Consider the following 22,777-nt stretch of genomic DNA (forward strand, 5'->3'; position numbering starts at 1 on the left):
AAGAGGGTGGCATGAAATGAAAAAGTCGCACAGCAGAGGAGACAGAGCCTGGGGAGAGCCCAACCAACTGGAGAAAACTGCCGCCCATCGCTGCCTGACTGGGGATTAATGTCAGAATATACGAAGAACTCAAAAAATCTAATACCGAATATATTAATAACCCAATCAACAAATGGGCAGAAGATCTAAAGAGACATTTCTCAAAAGAAAAAATTCAAATAACCAACAAATTTATGAAAAAAGTGTTTAATACCTTTGCAATCCGGAGTTACAAATCAAAACCACACTGAGATTTCAGCTTGCCCTGGTTAGAGTGGCAATCACCAAGAACAGAAATACAAATAACATTTGCGGGGGAGAAGTGGGGAAAAGGTACACATTATCAGTGGGACTGTGAATTCGTACCACGGTTTGGAAAGAGTATGGAGATTTCACAAGAGACTAGGAATGGAGCCCCAGTTATCCCGCCCCCTGGTGTCTCTCCAAAAGAACCAAAATCAGCATACTACAGTGATACACTCATATCAATGTTTAGAGCAGCTCAATTCACAACTCAATACCAACTTAGGGAACTAAACTAGGTGCCCATCAATAAATGCATGGATAAGGAAATGTGATTTACATACACAATGGAGCTCTCTGCCATCAAGAAGAACGAAATTGTGTCATTTCATGGTAAATCATGGAACTTGAGAACATCACACTATGTGAAAAAAGCCAAACTCAAAGTCAAGGGTCGAATGTTGTTTCCCATATACAGAAGCTAGAGAGAAAAAAGGAATTTAAAAAAAGAGAGACTCTGTCAACATGGGTCAAAATAGAAGAGAGATCAGAGGAGTAGAGGCCAGTGACTAAGGGGAAGAAGGCGAAGGTGGCTAAATTATGCCATGTGCTTGTATGAATATGTCACAATGCCTTCCACTTTTATATACCATGATAATGTACAATTAAAAATAAATAGAAGGAAGAGCAGCAGAGGAGAGATGGGAGAGAAGGCAAGGATTGGGGACTGAAGTGCAGAAAACAGTTTTCTGCGTTACGAATATGTGAAAACGAACCCCACCAGTATATATAACTAATGCATAAATCTAAAATTCTTTTTTGAAGAAAAGGGCTCCAACAACCACCAAGAAAAGCTTCCTCCTATTTCATGCAGTGCGTATGGCCAATTACTTCATGTCACCCCCTGGTAGAAGTGTCATTTTTGACATTCCAGAGAATCTTTCTAAACTTTCTGCTTTTAACATTAAGAGCTGTCAGTCAATCCTCCGGCCGTCTCTGTCATCCTCACCCCATTCCTGTTGTCAAGACAGATGCTTAAGCACCTTCTATGAGCCTTTTCCACGAAGGAATCCCCTCCCCGGTTCTGGAATGACCTCAGGGCCTCCACACCCCGGGCCAGGGTGCTGCCACTCAGTGGCACCAGGTCCTCACCAGAGATTTTATGCATCTTCTCAAATGCAGATTCTTGGCAGGCAGCAAGCCTGTTATTCACTAAGAGACTTTATTCTTGAAGTAGTTTTCTAGAGCAAGATTTAGTTCATTTGTCAGAAAAATCCAGTACTCATTAATTGAGGGAACATTTAATAAGCACCTATTATGTACTGAGGAAAGTAAAATGACTAATTTCTACGGTAAGAACAATTAGTGACTGGACACGGTGACAGACACCTGTAATCCCAGTGACTCAGGAGGCTGAGGCAGAAGGATCACAAGTTCAAAGCCAGCCTCAGCAACTTAGTGAAGCCCTAAGCAACTTGGCAAGATCCTGTCTCAAAATAAAAGAATAACAAAGGGCTGTGAATGTGTCCCCATTGTTAAGCACCCCTGGGTTCTTAACAGCTTAAAAGAACAATCAGCATCCCCTGGGAATTAATTGATACTGAAAGGCAAAACCAATCGTCCTATATTTGCACAATATTTAAGCATTTTGATTTCCTTTTCCAACATGCATTTTACTTGAAAACAGATACTTTCTTGATCCAAAATGGCTGCCCTGAGGTCAAAATAGAGCTTAACTGTGACTCTCATCTTCCAGTTTGGATCTGTGTCCAGCACTGCAGAGAGCCACTGCGGGACGCACACTGTGAGCTCCAGTCTCTGAAGGAGGGATGAGCTGCGTCCCCTCTCCAGCTGGGAAGGCGGCTGTGCCACCTCCCCACTCCCACCCTGTCCTACCCCAGTCCTGCCCACCAGCTGCCCCACGGGGAAGGGTCGTGGTGGAACAGCAAGAGTACCGAACACCTGGGACTGGACCCCGTCCTCCCAGGACCTTGCCTGTCTGACTCCTGTTTCTCCTCAACACAAAACGAGGCTAAGAGCCCTCCTGTGGCTACCTGGAGACTTGGACCAGCTTTCTTCCAGGGCGACATGGTCCAGGGACGTGGCAAGCACTCCACAAGCATTTGTCAAGATGTCTTGAAGTCTGGCGGATTTCAGGAATGTCTTGCCCAGCGCGGTCCAGGTGGTACCTAGTGACCTCAGCAGGCCCGAGTACACCTGCGTCATGTGGAGTCCAGGGCCTCGGCTCAGCCTCTACCACTCCTGCAAGACACACAATAAATTCATGTCATTCGAATCAGGCCTCTGAGTTGCAGAGAAAGAATTAAGCAAGGGAAAATGTGTGAGAGAAAATATTCCAAAAGGAAACCCAGTGATGGAAGGCCTCTGAGAGATGGAAGCCAAACCCACCTTTCCTCCAACCAGGCCCCAAGAAACATCCACAAGTAAGAAATTCTGCTGCTTGGTCTATGTAGAGCATGTTCGTGACAGCAAGAAGTAGCTAGATTGTATCATAATGATTCTGAACTAGGAGTTGAAGTACCACCCCCAAGAGAAAGGAATATTAATGTGTTTGGGGTCTTTCCAGGACATGGAAAGTAGATCAATGTTCAAAAATTAGACAAAGGGAGGCATGTGTTACCTTGATGTGAAAATGTCAAAAGAAAAAAAGCTAGAAGAGGGGAGTTTGCGGGGCGTTTGTAGGTTTCCACCTCAAAGCAATGATACATGTTTAAGGAGCTAATTACCCCAGTTTGATCATTACCCCTCATACACATGAATTATCACAATGAACCCCACGAATCTGCATGATTGTTACAATTTTAAAAAACTCATCCAATAGATTTATTCAATAATGGATTGCACTGCTTTCAGAAGTGAAGAGATCCCTGTTTACAGAAATTGCTCAAGGAGGCGGCAGGTCACTTCCCTGCAGACCACGGGGAAGATTCCTAACGCCGGTGGCATGATGCAGGTTCCGCTTTCTGTGACCCGATTGCAGACCGCATTCGCTCTCCACCAAGCCATTGCCACAGCAGGCGGGAACCCCCACTGATGGACGTTTCACTATCGCTCTCGGTCTTGTAACTGTTTGGAGCGAATAATGATTCTGGAAAGAGCCGTTTGGGTTCTCTGACCTAACGACTCTAGGCAAGAGTCGCTCAAAGTTGATGAAATTGCAGGAAGAATTGGGGGCCTCTGGTCCACTCCCTGATTTTTGCTTGAGAACATCAAGACATCTGTATGTCTTGTTCTGGGAAAATTCCGATTCAAAAATGGGCAAAGAGAAACAGAACTCTCTTGTTTTCATTACCTATCTGCTCACTCAGGTTCATTCACGTATTATCTAAAGAAAAGTTTTCCTGAAAAACCTGTATCAGTTTTTTCTACATTTCTCACCTAAATGATTTTTAAATTGAGTCATAAAAGAAATAATTTTAGCAAAAAAGAAAAAACCCTGAAGTTTTCAAGATGAAGAGACAGAGCTACCTGGAAGCCTCATCCAGGAGGAGGGAGGCTAGCCGAGGCTGTCCTTGCCCGCCCGCTGCACGGCCTTCACGCCCATGGCCCTTCCTCCTGGCCTTCCCATGCAGAGCCCCTTGCCGAGCTGCCGAGTCCAGAGCCAGCAGCCCCCCGCCTGCGCGCTCCCCTGTGCCTCTCCCCACAGTTGCTCCTCCCTGCACACCTGTGGGTGGCCTGCTCCAGAGCTACCTGTCCGGGCGTTTCTCCAGGGATTTCATGGCCTCTCCTCTTCCCCTGTCGCTTTCCGGGGGACTTGAAGGTGCATGTCGAAGCTCTCCTATCCACCCCGGGCCCTGAGGGCGCATGTCCATGCTCTCCTGTCCACCCCAGGCCCTCTTTGCACCCGTTCCTGTCACTAACCTTCAATATTTACGTTTGGCCAGGCTCACTTCCACCTCTCCCTCCCCACCTGATCCCCACCTGCCTCATCTCGTCACCCTCAAGCTCAGCCCCCCACCTTTAGACTCCTCCCTCTACTTCACAGCCTTTCTCCTCCTGTCCCTTCATCCCACGACAAGTTCCAGCCCCGGCCTCTGGGGCCCACTGTCAGCCAAGGACCCTGGAGGCTCCGAGGCCTCCTGCACGGCCCTCCCACCTCTAGGCCACCTGCACTGACAGAGGGACGCTCGCGAGCTCTGGGAGGCGAGGGTGCCTTCCGCCAGGCACAGCACCTCCCCACCGCTGGCAGAGGAGGAACGGCCAGAGACTGGGTGGGGCAGTCTCAGCTGGACAGTCGGGCTGGCTTTGACTGGACGTTGTTAAAGCTCTTGCCAAACTGGCTTCAATCTCCGCACAAAACCCCAAGGACAAGGAGAGGGGCCTGCCGGTGACAAGGCAACCGAGTGGCGACCCTCTGTCCTGCTCGTGATCTGAAAGACCTTCCTTCCCACCTGAAGGGAGAGCGGGAAAGAGACTACGCTGCCCTCATGAAGCACATCAGAACGCTCATCTGAAAAAAAATGAAGAAAAACACGTCGTTGTTACTTAAATTTCGCTTTCTGTGTTTGGACAGTTGAACCAAAGAAAAGCCCCGTGGCAAGTCCCTTGGAGGCTCACACAGCTCGGCAGTGGCCTGAGCACACTCACTCTCGGTCACTCCTGCCCACTCAGGCTCCGCCAGAGGTCTCCAGGCAGGAGAAGCACAGAACTGTGTTCTAGAAGGTGTAGCCCAACATGCAAAGGCCAGTGGAACGTCTATTTGAGATTAGAGAAAAAGAAGAAGACAGGACAACATCAGCACTGGATCTCTGGGAGTCTGAGATCATTTTATTCATTAATGAGTTTTGTATTGCTTTAAAAAACATGAGAAAATGTGTTTAAAATGAATTAACAGAAAACCACTAAAAAGACATAAAAAAAAAAAAAAAAAGTAGGAGAGGATGCCAATAGTCAAACCTGAAACTTGAAACCCCAAAACTTTTCACTTGACTCAAGGCCAAGATCCTTGCAGACCTTCCTCCTGCCTCTCATTCTCTTTCCACTCCCCGAGGATCCAGTGCTCCCAAGCAGTGCTCCCCGCCCACAGCTGCCCGTGTCTCCAAGTAGATAGAATTTGCCATGGCGGCAGGGGCAGAGAAGGAAGACGTTAGGAGATATTGATTGCAATTAACTTGGCCACTGATTGCTGTGTGACTGCAGGTGAGCCTCTGCGATTTAGCAAATGGGGCGAGACTCTGAAAGATTAATGGTGGTTGTCAATATGATGGCGGACTTAGACCCAGAGGGTCACATAACTCCATTTTTCCCACTTTGAAAGTAAAATTATCAGGGAACAGGGAGAGACATTATGAGAACGAAGAGAGTGATCAATGCCACTGATCATATTCCCATCCTTAATCACCTTGGCTGAGCCCAGAAAACAAAACAAAGCTCCTTTTATTGATGTTCTGAAGTGCATGGCCTCAATGTCTTTTGCAATTAAATATAATTGCAAGATTCTGTTTGCTTCCTGCTTGATGCTCTTATTTCTGGCTCCTGGTGATGGAGGCACAGGTTATGCCCCCTCACTGAGTTCCTTTCACAAAAGGCTTTCTTGTGGACTTGGTGGAATGGAGGGAACATCTGCCAGTCATGAGGGAAGGGTCCCTGAAGGGTCCTCTCGTGTTGCTTCGTGCCCCCTGGTTTGTGCATAGTGAGGAACTCAGGGTCATCTGGACAGGCTCATTTCTCCTGGGAATCCAAACAGAACCAAGAAGTGGAAGAAACCAGCATCTCCTACCCACGCTGGCTACCAAGGCAAACCTCCTAATTCTCTGAGCTAAGTGAAGGTGGAGGAAATCAAGATGCTGTTAGCAAGGATCAAGCAAAAAGCCTGGACTCATGCAAAGAAAGAAAGGCAGAACTCATGCAAAGAAACACAGCAGCAGGAAGTCTCAGAGGCAGTCTCTGGCCAGCTGAAGAACTCAGCCTAACTCCAGTCTGATCTTCCGAGGCTCCATCCCCCACAGCAGGAATGTGGGCTCCCCAAAATCAATCTGTGTTCTCGGAAGTACGTGCCCTCATAAGTCACCATTCACATGACAGATTGTGCTAATAAGTCTACCTTGAAGAGAGGACAGAAGGAAACTGACCAACAGCGAACGATGCACAGCTCTGAGCTAGAGGAGAATTGCATGAAACCCCCATTTCTGTGGACACACAAATTTGTGCAGTTGCAGTCAAAACAAAAGTATTTCCTTCCCTGGAAGTCCGTGGGCACAGGTCAGTATAGGACAAACCTGTGGAAGGCAACTTAGGGACAAGGACCTGCGAGCCACTTGTGCGTGGAAAGGTCAGGAGAAAGTGAGGCTGTGAGAGAACCAATTGTGTTTGCTTCACGTGGATTCTTCTCAATTACTTTTCCTAAAAGGATAAAAATGGAGCAGGTTTATGTAGTGGGTTGGATAAGGAAAGGAAGAATGGATTACTCAATAAACTAGACCTTTCCTTCTGAACTCCCAGCAAAATTCCTAACAAGTCTACATTAAGAAGCCAAGTGGACATTAAAGGCATCTTCATAGTTCACCAACCTCATTCCCTGCCTGGTAGAATAAGAGTTCTTTTTTTTATGTAAAGCATTTCACACCCAATGGACAGAATAATTGAGGATGATAGTGAGAAAGTATGGGTTAGACAGCCAGACAGACCTGCTCTGGAGTTCTTATGTCTTCATTTCTTCCCATCTTTCTGTGTTAGTCAGCTTTCTCTCACTGTGACAAACTACCTGGGAACATCAACTTAATAGGAGGAAAGGTTTATTTTGGCTCATGTTTCCAGGTGTTTCAGTCCATGGTCATTTGGATTAAAATTGCTTTTAGGCCAGTGGAGAAGCAAAGCATCACGGCAAGAAGCACATAGTAGACCATGACGTCTCAGCTCATGGAGGCCAGAAAACAGAAAGAGCAGGAAGAGGCTGAGGACAAAATAGGCCCCTCAGGAGCACAACTCCGGTGTCCTACCTCCTTCAGTGAGGCCCCCACTCCTAAAGTTTCCACCACTTCCCAATAGCCCATTATGGGTCCATGAATGGGTTAATCCATCAAAGAGATCAGAACCTGCATGACCCAGTCACCTGCCCGAGTCCCACCTCTGAACACCAGTGTCGGGGACCAAGCCTTCATCACAAGAGCTCTTGGGGACATTTCAGATACAAGCTCTAGCACACACACACAGTGTGGGGCTCTTTCCTGATATCTGTGTGGGATAGCACTGACCACTTTACGGAATTGTTGTGCAGATGGATTGAGATGACCCAGGTGTGGCGGTCAACGTTGGGCATTGGGTCGACTAGTCCAGGGGATACTCAGACAACCCGTAAGCACTACGTCTGTGCGTGGCTGTGAGGATATTTCCAGAAGGCACAGGCATTCACGTCAGTGCACTAAGAAAGACCAGCCCTCACCCAGTGCAGGTGGACACCCTCCAGTCAGCTGATGGGCTCACAGGAACAAAGAGGCAGGGGACAGTGAGCCCCTCCTTCCCTCCCTTCTCCCCCCTCCCTCTTGCTCTCTCTCTCTCTCTGGACATCCTTCTTCCCTTCCCCTTGGACATCACAGCTCCCAGGTGTCCAGCTGCGGTCTTCTGCTTCTCTCTGAGAGTGCACCGTGGACTTTCCTGGGTCTGGGCTGCTGGGCTTGGACTGAGCCACGGACCCACTTCCTGGTTCTCCAGCCTGCAGGTGCCCGTCATGGGGCTTCCCAGGCTCACAACTGTGGGAGTCAGTTCCAAAACACCCTCTGCTCTACCTATCTACTCACCTACCCACCTATCTTACTCTTCTGTATCTCTGGAAACCCCGGTTCATAATATGCTATCTTTTAAAATACAGGAAACAAGGACGGCGTGGAGTTCAGAACCAGACACACCTTATGCTCAGTAATGTTGACTTTTCATGGGAAAATTTTTTTAAAAAGTCATAGAACTGGGAGGTCCTGAAATCCCTGACCCAACACCTTGGTTTTGTGCATAGCGAAAAGATACAACTGAAGGCTCCAGAGATTTGATTAAGGTCATAAGACAAGCTCGGGTTCAAGGGGAGCAGAGGAGGGATTCTGAATTTCTCACCAAACTCTGCTCACACCAGAACTTTCTTTAAAAATGAACTTGATGATTTGTTTTCTGTTCACCCAGACAAAACTTGCTTATAGCTGAACATGTGAAAAGCTCAAAAATGAAAGCACATAAAAATGCAGCAATTCTGCCACCAGAAACAAGCGCAGTTAATTGTTTGGCCTAGGGACAGGGCTCACCCTGCACTGGTCCCCGCCTGTGTGTAGGGGAAAGAGATGTCTTCTCTCCTCTGTAGCCTGCTGTCTTCTGCCTGTCCCTTCCGACAAGGCAGCTCTTCCCCACAGATGGACGACAGGGAAAGCCTCAGCCAGCTCCCTGCACCGCTGGCCAGACATTGTGCTAAATTTAGAGTTGGTCAAGCTTCCGACTGAACTACATTTGGCTGCGTGGTGGGAAATGTGCGTTGATACCACTGCCCACGTGTTTAAGTTGTCTGGCCTTGCAAAAAGCCACGTTCGACACAAGAGTGTTCACTGAGAAGGACTCTCCTGATAAAAAGCGTGTGTCAAAAAGAACAGAAGCCAGAGTGGCAAAGCACGCCTTCTCTCTGGGTGGAGGACTGACCGCTGGCCTTCATCTGTATCATCAGCAGGGCCCTGTACGGCCATGTTTACCTGGAGACGGTTGGGCCCAGATTCAGAAAATCGTGGCATGAAGTCCCACAGGAACCACACCCATTTTTGCAGAGAGGTATGTGTGAACATCCAGATGTAAATGTAAGTATTAGGTCTCAGGTACCAGCCTGTGTGTGTGAGCAGCGCGTGTGTGTGTGTTTGTTGGCAGGTGTGTGCTAAGGGACAGAGAGGGCAGCATTGGTCTCCCCACAGAAGGTGCTGAGAACTGGTCTGTGGCACTTCCTGCAGCTAAAATGTGTCAAGGAAGTGGCAGTTCTCCCCAGGGGCTGACACCTCTCTCTTTTCCACGGCCCAGGCACTATGCTGCAATGTCCCTGACCGCCGCCCTCACTGGCTCCCTTTCACAAGTGGTGAGTGGACTCCCAGAGAGAATTCTGCCTGGTGGCGCTCCCTCAGAAATCAGCCCTGCGCCACAAACCCACCTTCTTCTCTTTTCCCCTTCACTGCTCTGCCTCTTGAAGGGTGGACTTACACAGAGAGCGGGGAAAGAAATCACCAAAGAATTTAATCTAAAGGGGACAGGGAACTGAGAACTGCTGTACCCTACCCGGGTGATCCACAAGTCCCGTGTCCCAAGCTTCTTGGAACAATCGGCAGTTCTGATGGCACCAGAGGAAATCTACGGGGATGCTTCCATCCGCCAGAGGCAGGCCTAGAGCATTCCACACCAGCGAGGATCTGTCTCCCACACCCTTCCTCAATGACAAGATTATTCTCAGTATTTATCATGGGACAATCAGAAATAATCATTAGCTTCTGGGCTCACCCTTGACTTTTAAAACAATGATTTAAACAGGAGAATGAGCTTAAACTTTAAAGGTAAACACATTCAGTAAAAGATTTTGTGTGTTTAAACACAGGAGGAAACAGTATCCCAGGGAAGGAGTGCACACTCAGCTCTTGGACAGTGTTCCAGGGAGGGCTGCACCACTGCACCTGGACAGTGTCCCAGGGATGGACTGCACCACCTGCACCTGGACAGTGTCCAGGGATGGTTTGCACCACCTGCACCTGGACAGTGTCCCGGGATGAGCTGCACCACCTGTACCTGGACAGTGTCCCAGGATGAGCTGCACAACCTACACCTGGACAGTGTCCCAGGGATGAGCTGCACCACCTGCACCTGGACAGTGTCCCAGGGATGGGCTGCACCACTGCACCTGGACAGTGTCCCAGGATGAGCTGCACAACCTACACCTGGACAGTGTCCCAGGGATGAGCTGCACCACCTGCACCTGGACAGTGTCCCAGGGATGGGCTGCACACTGCACCTGGACAGTGTCCCAGGGATGGGCTGCACCACTGCACCTGGACAGTGTCCCAGGGATGGACTGCACCACCTGCACCTGGACAGTGTCCAGGGATGGGCTGCACCACCTGCACCTGGACAGTGTCCCAGGATGAGCTGCACCACCTGCACCTGGACAGTGTCCCAGGATGAGCTGCACAACCTACACCTGGACAGTGTCCCAGGGATGAGCTGCACCACCTGCACCTGGACAGTGTCCCAGGGATGGGCTGCACACTGCACCTGGACAGTGTCCCAGGGATGGACTGCACCACCTGCACCTGGACGGTGTCCAGGGATGGGCTGCACCACCTGCACCTGGACAGTGTCCCAGGGATGGGCTGCACCACCTGCACCTGGTCAGTGTCCCAGGGATGGACAGCACCACCTGCACCTGGACAGTGTCCCAGGGATGGGCTGCACCACTGCACCTGGACAGTGTCCCAGGGATGATGTGCACCACCTGCACCTGGACAGTGTCCCAGGGTTGGGCTGCCCACTGCACCTGGAGGAAACTGATTCGCAGCCATCCTGAGCCTGCTCAGATGAAGGCATGAACACCACTCCCAGGAGGCAGAGCCCCGGGATCTGCAGGGCTTTCCCCAGGGCTGACCACAGGCCAGAGTCAACAGCATCCCCAATCCCGCCTCTACCTTTTTTTGTAGGGAGAAGAAAAGCGGCCATATTTTTCTGCCATCAACAAAAACACCAAGGGGAGAAGTATTTCTTTAAAATTCACAGCACTAATCAGTCACTCCCCAGATTTGGGAACGGGTAGGGCTTCTTAATGTCCACTTCACTGCCACAGCGCTGGGAACCCAGGACATCCCAGGGCCTCACAGCACTGTGCTTGGGAGACAGACCAGAAACCCGGGAGTGCCTGACCTCACGCCCAGTGCATGTGGCCTGCAGAAGCCCCGCAGGCACCTGGCCAGGGGCAGAGTGCAGCGTAGGAGAGGCGGCCAGGCCAGGAGGAAGCGTGTACGCGACACAGTTGGGACTTAGTCATTGAGCAGGCAATGGGGACAGTGGAGTGAGAAGAAAGGGAACCCTGTAGAACTCTGAAGAAGGATGGGGCTGGAGAAAGACCACACCAACCCTGAGGGAGAGTGGGACAGGAGATCACCGCTGGATGGAGACCCCGTGATCTTCTGCAAGATTTTCTAGAAGAAAAGCATCTATTCTTTTACTGATAAAGGACAAACACCACAGCAGACAAAGGTTCTTGGGGCAATCTCACTTTAAATGTCCTTCACTCAAGTTACGTTCTCACTCATGCCTCACTTTCTGTGATTCGCTGGTCCTTCCAAGAAAAGCAAAGAAGCCAATGAGACTCCTGTTTGCTGAAAAATAATGCCTGTCAGTGGTAGAGAATGGTTTTACTCTGACACACCGGAGCGCTCTCTCACTTTGCCAGAAAGACTTGGCCAGGCACAGTCCACTCACCCCTCTGCGACAGCCCCACCCCACACTGCAGAGGTAGAGCCTGCGTTTGAAACAGTGCAGTGCACTATTTTATGCTGATTATTTTTTATTTCTACATTGTCCATATTTGCCCAAAGGCTTCTTTGCTTAATTAGGGAAACAGCTTTGGGGAATGAAATTGCAGGAACCAACAGAAAATAATTGCATATGCGATGCAGGGTTTTAGCTAAATCGTTGCTCCTCCCTCTCTCTGGCTTCTTACCTCCAACAGCCCCCTGCCAATATGTGTCCACTGGGAAAAATATTTTTAAAGACAGCAGGTAATTAAGATGTTTTTTGGCGTTGCGTAAAATTTCCACATGATTTTTCATAGTACAATGGGTTTGGAAACATTCCCATGTGGGATAAGATCATCCACAACCGTCAGGAAAACTTGACAATCAAGTTAAAAGTGAGAAGAAAAACACAGCATTTTAAAGTGGCAAGAAACCTTAACCAGTTAGTACGTCCATCATCTCAGAGGCGAGCAAACTGAGGCATGGAGGGATGAGCCAACAGGCCCAAAGCGGTCAGTGCCAGAGCGGAGCAGAAGACCAGAGGCCCTGGCTCCGGGGGCAGCCACTGTGGTTCTCTCGAAGAAGAAAATCTGCTTGTTTTATTTCACAGTCACGACATACATAGATACATGCATAGATAGAGATGCACATTTACAAAGTACATGTTGCCAGGCAAGTGGCACACCTTTGAATCCAGCGACTTGGGAGGCTGAGGCAGGAGGCTCACAAGTGCAGGCCAGTCTCAGCAACTTAGCAGGGTCCTGAGCAATTTAGCGAGACCCTGTCTGAAAATAAAAAAAAAAAAGGGGCTGGGGATGTGGCTCAGTGAAAGCGCCCCTGGATTCCATCCTGGTACCTACAAAAAATGCACTTGTTAAAGAAAAACATTTAAATTCTGAGCATATTTATACTCATAAAGTCATTGTGCAGTAACAGAATACCATAAAATTAATATAATAGTAAACTAGTCTAATGTTAAATAAAACACAGTTCAGAAGTGGAGAAGAGGCGGGGGCGGGGGGAAGCATGGGAGGGCGGGGAGTTGTCCCAACTCCCAAGTGCTTGTGCTCAGCAATCACAGACCCTCCGCCAGGCCTCGGTCTCTCACCGAGCAGGTCAGGACAAGGGAGCCGTGCCAAGCCCATGTCACACCAGGTAGACACACCTCACACAGCCACACAGCAACTCCCACCCTGATAGAGGTGGCCACAGAGTGCCTCGGACGCCGAGGAAAGAGGCTCCCTCCTGGGTCGACTGTGCCCAGAAGACGGTGCTGACTTCTGACAGGGTGGGTCTGGTGCAGACCTTCAGTGGGCACCTCCTGTTTGCAGGTGCTGAGTCTGGAAGATTCTTCAGCTGGAGAGCGGGGACTGGAGGATGTTTGGTCCATGCATCTCCCAAGAAGAGGCCATGCACCCCTGGAGTCTGGAAGTGCTGCTGGCCGTGCCCCCTGGAGACTGGAGGTGCTGCTGGGGACGAAGCAGCCCCCTGTGAGTCTTGAAGAACTCAGAGGCCCGAAGGAGGTCGTTCCCACTTCTCCTCCAAGAAGAATGAAAAGGAAAGGGACTGCCAAACCGAGAAGCTCTGGGGTGGGAACAAGAGGCAAGGAGCAGGAGGCAGCAGGCTGGTGAAGGGCAGGGACTGGGTGACCCAGAACAGCGAGGATTTGGGCACACAAGGAAGATTTATGCCTGGGTGCATCATGGCGGTGAGTGGATCAACTTGGGGAACTGACAAGACAGCTTTTAATACAGGAGGTTGGTCCAAGTGGACACTGAAAATGTTCAAGCAGCCTAGGGTCACACCACAATCAGGATGGCTTCAATAGGAACGGAAAAGAGAGAAGTTTTAACTTAAGGATTTGGTGGCAATTGTAGCATGTGAAGGAGATGGGGTTTTAGGAAGCTCTGCTTCATTTCTGACATGAGAGATTAGCTGTTGGTGTTGTCAACTGAGAGGAGAAGGGGAAAAAATAGGTCTGCAGCTAAGCTAGAGTAGTGACTAAATCACGACACAAAGCAATACTTGGGATTCACTGTGGTAGAAGGTCTGCAGTTGAACGTTCTGTTCATTTACTCTAAGCAACTATTATTATCAAGAGTGGTAAGGTCACTGACTGCGGCAGTTACGAAATGGGTTGATGGGTTGCCCCAGCTCCAGAGGTGCATGCTAAAGGATCACAGGTAGTGACTCACTGAGAACAGTCAACATCTGTGTCTCAAGTATTCTCCGGTCCCACCCACTTTAATGCTGTGAAGTTCAGTGGAATCTGTGTTCTTGAAAACCTGCTGTCCCTGTGTGATGGGCTGGTGGAAGTCCCTGTAAAGGCTGGTCCCAGGCTGGGGATGTGGCCCAGAGCGGGAGCACTTGCTTAGAACGTGCAAAGCCCTGGGCTCCCTTCCCAGCACTGTAAAAAACAGCCATAATAAAGCAATAAAGGCCCAGGCTGTGTGGACCGCCTCACTTTTCACACCCCAGGTCCCTGAGTCACAGATCTGCAGAAGGAAACTCAGTCCTCCAAGAATTTTCAGACTCAAACTTCAGTGGTTTCCTGAAGACTCCTGGGTGTCCCCAGGGCCTGGGCTCAGGTGCTCCAGCTCTCCTGTGGGGCCGCCATCCTTCCCTCACCTCCTCTGGTGCTGAGCCTCAGCAAGTCTAGAGCATTCACATGCCTCTAGGAAACTGCTCCCACAGCTGCTGGCCTTGTGCTGGACCTGTCGGTCACACCTCTGGGTGGCTTCAGCGCAGCCCCCTTGGCACCATGGTGACCCACACCTGCCAAGGCCTGTCAGTCCTTCTGCCCGCTCCCTGGAGTGGAAGACCCTGCCTGCTGCTCCGAGACTTTGCGGAGAAGCCTAGTAGCCACTTACCCTTCCTTGGCCTCAGAAGGACAGTGCACTGACAGAAGGCCACTGATCTGTGCAGAACAGATCTGATCCTTAGATCCAGAAGACACACCGCCTCCCTCTTCACTTGGGGCAAGCCCTTTCTTGTCTGCAAAGTCCACCTCCAAAGCCGGCAGCCTGGACCGTGGGAGCTCTCTCGGACCTGAATTCTAAGTCTGCTGTTGCTCAGACCGTGGGTGCCCTGCTCGAATACCTCACGGGTTGTTCACCACCACCACTGGCTCAGAAGCCCTCCTCCACACGCTGCCCCCTCTCCACACTCTGTCCCCTCTCCACTCTCTGTCCCCTCTCCACATGCTGTCCCCTCTCCACACGCTGTCCCCTCTCCACTCTCTGTCCCCTCTCCACACTCTGTCCCCTCCTCCACACTCTGTCCCCTCCTTCATGCTTTTCTGTGTCACCTCCCACCCACGAACTTTTCTCTGAATTGGCAGGTGCTCTTACCTCCTCTTAGGATGAAAATCCCAGGAGGCAAGGGCTGCGCACAACAGAGTCGCTGGGGCTGGAAAAGCGATGCAAACAGCAGGGGCCCCACAGAACTTGCTGGATTAAGGCCCTAACACAGAGAGGGAGGGAGGCCCTCAGGGGACAAGGTCTGCCATTCCTGCAGAGCCTCTCCAAGGGCTTAGCTGACCCCAAGGGCATCTGTACCCTGTCCCACAAGAGGCCTGCTAAGAGCCCAACTCGCCTTACCCCACAAATGCTGAGAATCAGAAAGTTCCTGGCCTGGCCAGGCCCGCAGTCTGGGTGGTATCGGCAGGGCCAGGCTTGACTTCGGGCCTTCCAGGTGCCGCGCGGATGCACTTAGATCCAACGATCCTGCCCTGTGACAGTCGGGCGGCTGACTGCTCCTGGTGCTGCTCCGGGTGCCTGAGCACACTGGGCGCATCCACCGCTCCAGACTGCCCCCCAAGAGGAGTCGGAACTCCTCAGCAGCATTCTCCAGAAAATATCCCAACGGAACACTCAGGAAAGCTGAGATAAAAGAAGGTGTCATTCAAAAGGAGTTGTTTTTGATGGCACGCTTATCACCACCTTAGATATCATTACCACTAATGTGGAATACCCAGATTTGTGGTAGGGGAAGCTGGAGCCACGGAGTGTTGCTGAGACGTGTTCTGCTCAGGTTTTAATTTCCTGAATAAATCCTCAGTTGTGAAATCTGACTTTCCCGAGTGGTTCGGCCTCCTGCTTGGAACAGCATCCCTGGCCAGCCAGGGCTCCCTGCCAGGTAACTCACAGCCAGCCCTCGTCCAGGGGACTGGGGTGACACATATTAGGAATAGTCTTAATGCCGTGGTGATTTTCACCTTGGCTGGCTTCACATAAATTGCCTCTATCCTCTGGAAGAGGAAGGTTAGATCTTCCAGCAGGCTACGATAAGAGTGCTTAGTAGAGATTGTTCAGCATCTTAATTTATAGAGTGATCAACTGGGATGAGAGGTTGTGTATTTTCTCCCTGGACTTCATTCATTCTGGAACAACCTAAGATTCAAGATGTTACATCTCAATTGGGTTCTTCTCCTGAAAACTGTTAATAATTGAAAAAAAAAAGTCATGGTATATGGGTTTATATGGTATTTTTATAGTTTGCTGTAAAAGATTTTAGTCGTCTCTTCAATCTTCTTCCTGCTCTCCCCATTTCTAACGTCGAGGATTGAAAGTCACTTTGGAGAGCCAAAGAGAAAGGGCGGTCGGGGGGTGAGAGGGAGAGGCCGCGCAGCTCACAGCCTGGCCGAGCGAGGACAGTGTCCTCTGCCCCCGCTGCCTGGGCTTGCACTTTGTGGAGCCCCTTCCCTGGCTGCTGGCTCTGCGTGGGTGCGGGACACTGGGGCTGAATCAACAAGTCAGTTGCCCTCTGCCCGTGTGGCGTGAGGCCTGCACAGCAAGAAGGCCAATGCCATCACCAAAGCTCCTTGGCACGGGCACCACCCCCTGCGCACAGGGTCAGACCTGCCGGGTTGCGGCGGCCCTGCCCACGCTCAGCAGCAATCAGGGCCCAAATGGCTCATGCAGGGGAGTGGGGACCAGGAGCTCAAGTCAGGTAAGCGACTCTGTCCATGTGCCACAAGGTCGGTGCTGAGGTTCGTGCCACTCGTGCGGACAGATTCCTGCCTGTTCCACCTCTGAGCACCTGGTCCCTCCAAGGCGGAGGCCACAGTGTCTCTGGCGGCTGCTTGAGAGTTGCTTCCTGAGTAAACGAGCTGCCTCTCCACGGACGTGAGAGCAGAGCCAGGGTCACTGCACAACTGATAAGATAGCACAGGCCAAGAGCACAACGGGGACTTCTGCCCAGGACGGGGCCCGGGACAGCTGCTGGGGGCATGGAGAACCAGCACTCCGACAGTGTCTCAGTGAGCTCCAACATAGGCTGTTTCCTGGACAAAGAAATCGAGTCTGTGGTTTCTGAGTTCACCCAGCCGACTGAAGGAGACAGTCTCACCAAGCCTGGGGCAGGACCATCACCGGCTCAGGGCCTCCCAGCCCCTACAGGCCAGGGTGTCTGCAGGGTGGCCCTCTGTCCTGCGTCACAGGAAACTGTGTCGGATACCTTTATTCACACTGCAAAGCCGTGGCCTGCATCTCGTAGTACTTTTTGGTGAAATTAAATGATATATGCAAAAGGAGTAGGTATACAATGGTGACCGTGAAGGTGCATGAAGTGGGTCCTGGCCTCGGGGAAGGTTCACCAAGCACTCCTCAAGCAAAAGAGGCCAGAATACCTCCCTCTCCTCCCTCCAGTCCCCTGAAACCCGCTGCCAGCCAGAAGGAGATTCCGGCTCCCTCTTACAGCGCACCCAGCCTTCCACACCCGCAGGCTGAACATGCGAGAAACAGACTGAGGGCAATGGAGCCCTAAAGTCAGCGGATACAGGCACAGTGCCTGCCCCTCGGGGGCAGATGCTCACTGTGCTTCTGCAGGAATGGGTATGAGGAGCGGGATGCCATCCTTCCACCTGCCACGCCCCTTCCACTTGCTTGGCCAAATTTCACACGCACTCAAAATCCAATGCCAAGGATGCGATCGTTGCCATGGTGCCTCTCCAGGTCCTGCAGCATCAACTCACCCCTGGGCGTCTCCAGGAGTCTCTTCTCCCTCTGCCTCCCTTCCACCAACGTCAAGTTGGCACCTCTTCCCTCCGTGGGGAAATGGCAACAGCGTTAGCTAGCCTCTGAAGGTGTTCTCTCCCCGCTTCGTCTGACTTCTGCAAGTTTCCAGAATGGCTTCTCTGGGGCACACGTTGAATCCTGTGGCCCTCCTCCTCAGGACCTTCCCCGAGGAGGTCCTGAAGCGTCCAAGGTCTCCAGAAGCACATGGTGCGTCAGAGCACATGCAGACACTGAGCTGCAAGAAAGCCCTGGGTGTTCTAAATTGAGAAGTTATGTACTGAAGGACTCAGAGCAGACACCATGGGCCAGCCTGCCTGATTTCAAATCTCAGTCCCATTGCTTACAAGCAATGGGCTTTGAAGAAACCATCTGACCTCCCTGGGATGAGGGGCTGATAGTAGTCCTCAGGTCCTGGCTGCTTTGAGGGTGGGCTGGGTCCACACCCAGCTCATTTAGCAGGGCATTAGTGTTAGTGTCTGTAGCCACTATGCTCAGAGAAGTCTCCTTAAAAAAAAGAAAAAAAAAGTGCATTGGCTCCGTGTCCTCATCTGCCTGCCAATAGGCATTTCCATCTGTCATCCACTCGGGCTTTGTGAAGACCTGGGATTCTGCAGGGCCATGGACATGGTGACGGGCCATGGCAGGGCCGTGGACATGGGCTCTGATCATGTGCTCAAGACCCATCCTGCTTGGTCTCCCACTCTTGACCCTTTCCCTGGCTGGAGTCCCTGGCTGCGGCTCAGCCCACACCCAAGTGCTGGGCTCCCTCCTCCGTCTTCCGCACTGGCAGTCCTCTCTGGGGTGCAGCTGAGCCCCAGAAGGCTAAGGAGCCTCCACTAGAATTTAACCAAAGCTCTTTGACTCAAGGTCTCGTTTGCCCTTGTGGAAAGCGCAGGTGCCAAGTGGGAGCAGAAGAGAAGATTGAACCCATTCCCTCACATCCCGCACAGCAGCGAGGACAACGTGGAGCCCTCCATCCCCGGGACTTGCCAGCCCTTTGGAGAGATGCCTCCAATGCTGTCCCACCACCTGGGGTCACCCGTTTTCCTGGGCACCTGCACATGGCTGTGGTCTCTCATTCTTCCACGTCTTGTCTCTCCTGCTTTGAACAGTGAACCCCTGGCCATCGTTCAAACCCTGCAGCAAACATCCTGTGCTTTGGGAAAAGTGTTCACACTTCTTTCTAAAGAATAATCCCCTTCCTCCACCTAGACTGCCCTCTGAGACTCGGGGTAGCCCAAGCTAAAGGAAACGTCCACTGCTTGCAAGGCTGTGGCTGCCCAAACCAAACCAGTGAGACCTGAGAGCGGTGCCTCATGCTGGCAGGGCCATTTTTCCCCACAAGGACAGCAGCACTGGCCAGAGGAAAAGCCAGGTCTTGTGCCCCTTTGGTTCTTGATCCTAATAAAATTAAGTCCAGGCCTCCTGATGCACCTGAAATTGCGCGTTCTCACTCCTTTCTTTGTGGTACTGCTCATGGTCTTTCCAGACTTGGTGGTAGAGTGTGGAGTATGGGAATGTGACTCCCCGCCCGGCCCCCCAGGTTCTTGCTGCCCCCCAGCCTGTGCCCTGCTCCTGTAGAGCAAGGAGGCGCTCTGCTGGATCTTCTGCAGTGCTTACCGGAGACAGCCAGGGACCCTCGGTGAACGCCACACCCCGCCCCTTCCCTCCAGCCACGCACGATGCTGTCCCGCAGCCCAAGGGCTGCAGCACTGCTACAGCTCAGGGCAAGCGTGCTTGTGCCCTTTAAAGGCCCTAATGGAGGAGAGTCTTTCTAGGCAGGGTTGATGGGGATTCCTGCCCTGCGAGGGCCCCGGAGCTCCTCTTCCCAAACGGGCATGTTCTGACTGCGCACCAGCTGCCTCCACCTGACAGGTACCGGAGCACTTGCCAGCTTCCCTTTACCCTGGGGCTCCCATCCCAGCTATTGAGCCTCCAAGTTGCAAGAAAACAGCGTGGGAAAAACCAAAATGGTCTTCATTTCAATGTGTCCCAGTGGTCCAATCAACGAGTCGCATCCCTGCTGACAGGGTGAGAAGAGTCGCCTTGTGCTTACAACACAGGGCAATCGACACGAAGCTCCACTTAGTCCCAAGATGACCAGTGAGTCAGGCAGGAGAAGTCTAACCGTCTCCGCCTCAGCAAGGTGAAAACTGAGGCCCCGTGGATTTAAGTCATTTGTTCAAGGTGACCCTCAAGACAGCGAGGGAGCTAGAGGGAGCACGTAGGCTATCTAATTGATCCTGTTGTTTGCTTTTACTTACACAACACAGGAATGAAAACAACTGTCGTCCTGTTGAAACGGAATTATTTTCTAAAAATCCCTTATAGTTGCAGTGGTTACCTGTTTTTAAGTGCCTGGTCGTTGGCCTCGCCTCCATTCCTCAGAACACTTTAGAAAGTGATTACTCCGGCCCGTAAAGCAAGACTCTAACGCTCAGAGCAGGAACGCAGCTGCTAAAGTCCCAGACCAGCCACCAGACAGCTCAGACCATGGAAGGGCAGCGGCCTTCTGCGTACAGGGGGCAGTAACCAAGAACAGGGACACATCATGGTCCTCAGACACCTGCCAGGCACCTGACCCAAGCAGGTCTCCAAGCAGCTGTGTTTCCTCCTCTTTAAGAAGATGACGATGTCTCCCCAGCTGCCCCACAGGGTTAGCTAAAGGGCTACATCCATTCGGCCAACAAATATTCCCACAGAAGATTTATGGAGTGCCACTCTGCACTAGCTCCTCTGGGCTCACAGTATTGGGCACAACTGCAGAAGGCCCTGCACTCCTGGGGTTTAGATTCTAGCCAAGCAACTGGGTAATCACCACAGCACCCTCGTGGACAGCAGCAGTATGGACAACAGCCCAACAGGGGACACACCTCCAGCGTCTGCATCCAGCCAGGGTGACCCGTGTGCGGCGCTTTCGGTGGAACAGGAGCCTCGAGATGGAGCAAACCCTGACGCACGACACTACACACAACAACCTTGAGGACGTTATGCTAAGTGAAATACTGTCCCAAGAGGCGACTGCGGTGTGACCCCCAGAGCAGCCACGTTCTCAGGGACAGAAAGTGGCTGATGGACAAGAGTCTGGGGAGAAGAGCAGCGTCCCCTTGGGAGGAGGTGAAGGGTTCTGCAGAAGGTCACGCGGCAAGCTGCCCATGCTTAATGCCACTGAACCATCACCTACACATGGGGTGACGGTGAACGTGAGTCAGGTGTGTCTGGCCATGTATACGAGGTGGCTGACCTTGCAACGTGCTCAGACCCAGCGCTCCCCTCCCTGAGCAGGCTGGGCCCACAGCTCCTCCTCAGGGCCTCTCCAGTCCCAGCCCATCCTCCAGGCTGAAATGCCCCCGCCTCTGTGCACCTTCCCCAGCCCAGCAAAAGGATTCTGTCCCTAACCAGGGTTACCAGAGCCGTGCTTCTGTCCACAGCACCGTCCCAGGGCCTTGCTGGAAAGCACCACCCTCTGAGCCTCTGAGTGTGGAATCAGCGTCCGGCCCCGCCACACCACGGAGAGGGACCTGGCTGCTGATGGCCAGGTGGAAGAATGAGGGACACACGTTCATCACCACGTCTTCCTTACTCACAGGGTTTTCAAGATTCCAGCAGGGTTGTCACACTCAGCAAAGCCACCCCACCTGACCAACGTGGAGGCTGTTCAAGAGTATTAGACCCAAAGTTCCGGTGGCCCTGTGTGTAAATCATGCCGGCATCCCTACCGTGAGGAAGGCAGGCAGAGGCCTGGACAGAGGCTACACTCAAGTACTTCTCACTTTCCGTTTCCTTGTTCTGTGAAAATGGCAGCTACTTTAATCAGATTTCCTTCAATTTATAAAAAAGATACCTTACCACATCCAGGAATTAAAAACTTCTGAAAACGACCTACCCTTGGGACTAAAACTACTACGATCCAAGAGTGCAAACTGTTTGGTTTTAAGAGGGACAGTCAGCAGTGGGAGTTCAGCTGGCAAGTGTGCAGCCGTTCCGGTCCCCGTGGGAGGAGGGAGACCAGTGGGCTGGGACATGGAGGGAGAAGTCCTGCAGGGGCAGAGCCGGCAGCGCTGTCCCCAGCAAGTCAGGGAAATGCCAGCCAGCCAACACCAGGGCTTTGCTTGGCCAACTGCCGGAGGGGCCAAGTATCATGAAGCCGACAGCCCAGCAGGACAGTGAGCCTCATCCTGACTCAGCCGTCAGAGCACGGGAGCCAGCAGTCATGTGGGACACCACTCTGGCCAGCAGTGACCGCTCGGGAGCTGCAGCTTCAGCACGCGACCACGGGTGGTCACTTCTGGAGCTGAAGGGCTGGGCACCCGGTCAGTTTCTTCTGAGACCAGATGAACTGTTGTTCTGTTGGGGAACCTTCAGCAAGTCTGCAGCCTGGGCTTCGTCCCTGACTCAGACCTCCAGTCCAAGCCTCCCCCTGCTGGCCTTCTTCTGGATTCCACAAAATGCATCCATGAATTTTGAATTAATTCCTAACATTAATTGAGCACAGCATTGATTGTGCCAGTCTCTACTCTAGTTTGCAGAGTTAGGTATGTCAAGGCAATACCCAGAGATACGTGCAACATGAGTGGGAAAGAGCAAAAACAAGTAAAATCGTGTAGCAACTTCGGGTTGGAACATGCTGGTGAAATCAGAGCAAACCAGGCCTGGGGGCCACCACTGCAATCCATCCCAATGACTCGGGAGGCTGAGGCAGGAGGATCCAAGTTCAGGGTCAGCCTGGGCAACCATGAGATTGTTATAACTTAGATGTGGTATCCTCCAAAAGTTCACATGTAAGACAAAGGAAGAAGGTTCAGAGGAGAAATAACTGGACCGAGAGAGTCTTAACCCAGTCCGTCCATTGATCTTTTCATTGGGATTAACTGAGTGGTAACTGAACAGGGCGGGTGTGGCTGGAGGAGGTGGGATAGATATTTGCATCTGGCGAGTGCAGTTTCTCTCTTCTTCCTGACCATCATGTGAGCTGCTTCCCTCTGCCACACTCTTCTGCCATGA

Source organism: Sciurus vulgaris (assembly GCF_902686455.1).
Source record: "Sciurus vulgaris genome assembly, chromosome: 14".
Classification (NCBI taxonomy): domain Eukaryota; kingdom Metazoa; phylum Chordata; class Mammalia; order Rodentia; family Sciuridae; genus Sciurus; species Sciurus vulgaris.